Below are 5,181 nucleotides of genomic sequence, written 5' to 3'. Positions count from 1 at the left end.
CGGGAAAAGTGTTAGAAGGAAGGAGCAGCAGAGAGGAACTGTTATGGACTGACCACAACTTCATTCCCCATCCCGCAGCACTGCTCAGGGGTAGAAGAGTAGGGAAGGAAGGAGGGAAGTTGAGCTGGGGAAAAAAGAGTCGGGGGAGGCCTTCCATGGGGAAGGAGATAAGGTCTTCCAGCAGCCCCATGCTTCTTCCACCCTCAGCCTTTGCAGTTGAACATGCCTGGCCTGTCTACCTGCCTTCACCACTGTCACATTTGTACAAGGCCCACACACATCTTGGCACGCCCAGTGCAAGCTGGCCTGCCCCAAACCTGGAGCCCACCTGGGCTTGGAGGCAGGGAGGGGCCAGGTCCCCTGTGCCTGAGGCTGGGCACAGCTTTTCCCTGGGAACCTCCCTGAGGAGCGCTCCTCGTGTGTGTCAGCCTGTGTCCTGGCACGGGTGGCAAAGGGACAAAGGCTGCTGCAGCAGGGCTGAAGTAGCTCAGCTGGGAGAGCGTTAGACTGAAGATCTAAAGGTCCCTGGTTCAACCCCGGGCTTCAGCAATGATTTTCTCCCTCAGATTTTTGCAGAGCCCATCTGCCTTCTTCCAGCCTGCCCCAGCCCTGCTTGCTCCTTCACCTCTTGCCAGAGCATTGTCCCTGCTCTGTAGCTGCAGATCTGTGGCTTAGAAGGAGCCTTCTTCCAGCACCACAAGTGCCCAGCCTCCCCTGGGGCAGGACTCTCCATTCAGTGCTCCTCTGGGGTGCTCTCCAGCTGCCCCTCCTTCCCCGCTCCACAGAGAAAGGCACAGACTGGACTATAGTCCCATGGCAATGTGCACATCCTAGCCACCTGCAGATCTGCTGCCTCAGCCGGTTCCCCAGGGATGCTCCTCCAGAGAAGTTTGGCTTTTGTTGTGACTGACCGCAAGTGAGAGGATGGGGAGAGGGAGAGACTGTCTGTCCAAGCAAGGTTAGTGTCTTGCCAGCTTTTAACATGAGCTTGAAAATGCTTGGCTGCAAGGGACAGTGCCTGCAGGACTATCACTGCTCCAAAAGAGTCCTTCTAGGTCTTTCTTGAGTGAGAACGGGAGGGTCATTGCTGAGGATGGGCTTTGGGGCCATGTGTGCAAAGCAGAATAGATGAGCAGTCCATCCCCTTACCTCTACTCAACCACTCCAGAAGTTCACAGTGACTGTGGTTTGGTTTTGATTCCCCCAGACCCTCTCTGCCAGGCAGGGGCTCAGCGGGGAAAAATCCAAGGCATTGGGCAGCACAATGGCCCCAGCTGCACCACCACGAGGAGACCATCCCTGAGTGTGGTCAAACCATCGGCCTTTCAGTTAGGAGCTGACCATGCTCACCCACCCTGCCACAGAGACCCCAGCCAGGGCTGTTCCAGGGCACTGCTTTGCCCTCAGGACAGTCCTCAGTGCTGACAGAATGGGAACAACCCACATCCCCAGCCCCATGGAGACAGAAGCTTGCCCTTCTCCCCACGTCCAGGGATGCTGGGGGGCAGAGTGGTGCACGGGGAGGCCTGGTGCCTGGATGAGGGGGAGGTTTCTGCTCCTCTCCACCACACACCCTGGGGTGCCATCAGAGCCTGGGGGCACCTCACCCCAGGGAGGGCATTTCCCTCACCCTGTTGCTCTGCTCCTGCTGTGGAGCTGGGGACAGATGTGGCACAGAGGGGTGTTGCCCTGGGTGGCAGAGGAGGCTCAGGGGTTTTCTCGTCTCCATTGACCCCAGGGTGGTCCAGAGCATGGGAGAAGTGCCTGCAGCAAGAGGCTCCTCCTGCCCCATTGCCCTGCGCAGACGTTGAAGGGGCAGTGCTCTGCAGTGCAGCCCTGTGCCAGGATCAGGCCCCAGTGGAGAGGCAATCCGGACCTCCCCCATCTCAGAGGGGTTCAAATGCTGTTTTCTGCTGAGGGTCCCTGGGCACCCAGGGGACAACAGGGCTGTGCTTGTCATAGTCACGTCACGGGAGAAGAGTGTCTCTCCTGCTGGCAGGTGTCAAGGGGATGTAGCTCAGTGGCAGAGCACCTGCTTTGCATGTGGGAGGCCCTGGGTTCAATCCCCAGCATCTCCAGGTGGTGCTTTTGCTCTGACTCCCCACACTCAGGTGGGTGTGGGCTGGAGCTGGGGCACTGCTCCTCTCCACCCTGCCCTGCCCACCCAGGGTCTGGCCATGGGGTAAGGAGGGCTGTGTGTGCTGTCTCTGCTGAGCCCCTCCCAGAGGAGAGGCAGGCAGCTGTGCTAGACCTGAGCTCATGTTCCCAGCCTGGGCACTGCCTTGCACCACAGACCCACACACCAGCCAGGGGCCCTGCTTAGCAGCAAAGCCCCTGTGGGGAGACAAGGGGTGGCCCTCAGGGCGGGAATAGGCATCCACAGCTGGCAATCCTGGCTGCACTGGGAGATGTGGTGTGAGGGTGTTAGTCCAGCCCAGGTGTCCTTTGGGACCAGGGCCACACTGCCCTGCTGGCTTTGCGGGGTAAGGGTGTGAGATTGTCCTGTCTCCATGTGGAGATCCCATACCACGTGGGAAGCACCCAGCTGTGCCAGCGGTTAGGGGTGTCTGAGCTGGAGGAGTGACATTCCTTACCCTGACCCTGTCTCCAGGTCCTCTTCCCTCTGCCATCACCACTGGCTTGAGCAGAGCCTCGGCTGAGGCCTGATGGGTGGGTGCGTGGTTAGTGGTGGTTCTCCCTTATCCACAGAGCTGCCAGTCACGTCAGTGAATGATGCTTTGGAGGGGTTTCAGATGGGCGGTAATTACAGAATGATAGTGTGATTATTACTGCGGTAGTCTGAGAGTATGAGGGAAACAAAGATTTGGGGAGGAGAGGATACTTTTTATTAGCCGTCACATTTTTCACAACGCTGCGTTTGTGGGTCACTGACCGGATGATCATGGAGGTGGTGGCTGAGATTGTGTAATGGAAATTCTTTTGTTCTGGAATTGAAGCCCCAATCGCCCTCTAAAAGTCTGAGCCTACTGGAGCTGGAAGGATCCAGTTTCTTCTCTTAAAACTGAAGATACTTCAGTTAGAGGGAGAGTCTGTTTGGAAGTTTAAGTAGTTTGGGGACAGAGGCCAGTTGGGGGCTGGGGCCCTTGTGGGAGGGGGCTGTTTCTGCCCCGTGCCCTTGACCTGGCGCTCAGAGCTGTGAAGGGGCTTTCCAAAATCCTGCTGGAAGGAGCCAGATGTGGGACGTGTGGCTGAGCTGGGGCACAGGGAGAAGCCCTGGACCGGCCTTCAAATCAGCTCTCCCAGCAGAACATTGCCCAGGAGTCACTTTGAGTGTTGCTGTTCTCCTTCAGGAAGCCTGGTGCACACCAAGCACACCCAGAGCTGTTCCTGTGCCAGGAGAAGACTTCACGCACTGCTGAGGCTGATGGTGACAGTTCCTGCCAGCTGTCCAGCTCAGGAAGATGCAGGTAAGATGCCACAGAGGAGGCACCGACTGGTTGTCACTTCTCTTGCGGGAACAGGATTTAACAGCAGAAGGGAGGCAGGACGAGAGGGCCCATGATGTCCAAAAGCACATCAGACAGCTGGGACAGTCACGATGAGAGCAGAGGGAGAAGGAGATGGAGGTCACATGGGTGGGACCATGCTTCCGAGGTAACATGTGCCACACAAACACAGAGAGAGACAGAGGCACTGGGAGGTGGTGGAGGGGGTGAGAAAGGTGCCTGGGAGAGAGGGGAGCACGGGGAGATGGTGAAAAAGCCGTGGTGCTGGAAGTGAGGACGCTTCTGCTGTGCAGGTGCTTGTGATGTCATAGGTGGCTGAGTAGGTGAGAGGGCAGGAGGAGGACCTGGCTTTTCCAGCTACTTCTGATGTCACTGGTAGCTCAGTAACTGCCTGGGTATGAAGGGACACCTGGCTTATGAGGAGCTTGTGATGTCACTGGTGGCTCTGTGCTCTCAGGGCAGGAGCATGCAGCTGGCTTCTCCAGCTTCTTGTGATGTCACCTGTGCCTGAGTAGGTGATAGGGCAGAAGCAGGCACCTGGCTGCTTGTTTCAGGAATTACGCAGCCGCCACCTAGACCATGGCAGGAATTATGCAGGTGCCACCTCAGCAGGGCTCGGCCCTAGGTTCCTGCTCACAGAAGAAGGGTCACCAATCCACTGAGTAAATAAGTGGTTTATTTATGCGACAGGCAGAGCAGCTCGAGCTGGGTGCCTGCAAGGAGGGACCCCTACTGCAGATCACAGACCCCGATTATACCCTTACAGACAGTTTTCCCAGAACGTACCACCCATCACCCGATCCCCAAGTCCAATCACTTAATTCTGGTCAGTGGTCTCTTGATTTCTTACTGGTTTTCTTGGTCGCTGGGCTGGCCTGCTTCTGCAGTTACCTCATTCTCTTGGAATTGTTTCCTTGGTCCTTTTCTTCTTCCTTCTGCTTCCATCTGCCAGTATCAGCTGGTTCTGTGTTTGCAGCATTAGCTTGCTCAAAAGTTGACTCTCGGTCAGCTTTTGCTGCCTAAGGCGTCAACTCCTTTAGTTTCTAGTGCTAAGCAAGGCTATTCATCCTAACAATTCCCAACACGGGTAACTGCAAGCTCTACTGGAGCAACTCTGAGAGACCAGACAACATCTGGGGGCATCTTCTTGGAGGTTGTTGGGAAATGCCTTTGCCCAATTGAAATGACAGCAGATGGCAAAATTTAGGGCAAATGAACCTTTCGCTACTCCGTATCTTCAGAGATTCATCACGCATAACATTTACATGGAAAGACAAACGCCTCCGCCCAGCGCCCTTTCTCCTTCTTTCCCCAACTTTTATTGCTGAGCACGATGTCATGTGGTGTGGGATATCCCTTTGGTCAGTTGGGGTCAGCTGTCCTGGCTCTGTCCCCCCTCCTAACGACTTGTGTACCGCCAGTGTCCTCGCTGGTGGGGCTGTGTGAGAAGCAGAAAAGGCCTTGACACTGTGCACGCACTGTTCAGCCATTGCTTAAAAATTGGTGTGTTACCGACACTGTTTTGGTCACAAATCCAAAACATAGCACCATACAAGCTACTGCCATAATTAACATTGGTTTACCCTCAGTTGGCAACCAAGCACCACAGAGTTGCTTGCTCACCCTCCCCACTAGGATGCGGGATGGAATCGGAAGAGGAAAAGTAAGAAAACTTGCAGGTCAAGAGAAGTACAGTTTAATAATTGACATAAAA

The 5,181-nt window shown here is 55.6% G+C and overlaps 2 non-coding genes across 2 annotated transcripts; both read left to right on the top strand.

Annotated features, from left to right (window-relative positions):
* Positions 1-476: 476 nt before the first annotated feature.
* Positions 477-549, top strand: TRNAF-GAA (transfer RNA phenylalanine (anticodon GAA)). Its single transcript has one exon. It is a non-coding gene; the product is annotated as a tRNA-Phe (tRNA).
* A 1,457-nt stretch (positions 550-2,006) lies between these two features.
* On the top strand, positions 2,007-2,078 carry TRNAA-UGC (transfer RNA alanine (anticodon UGC)). Its single transcript has one exon. It is a non-coding gene; the product is annotated as a tRNA-Ala (tRNA).
* The last annotated feature ends 3,103 nt before the right edge of the window (positions 2,079-5,181 follow it).

This window comes from Ciconia boyciana, chromosome 30 (assembly GCF_034638445.1).
Source record: "Ciconia boyciana chromosome 30, ASM3463844v1, whole genome shotgun sequence".
NCBI classification, from domain to species: Eukaryota; Metazoa; Chordata; class Aves; order Ciconiiformes; family Ciconiidae; genus Ciconia; species Ciconia boyciana.
The sequence above is the reverse complement of the archived record's forward strand: the minus strand, read 5'-3'. Positions and strand labels throughout refer to the sequence as shown.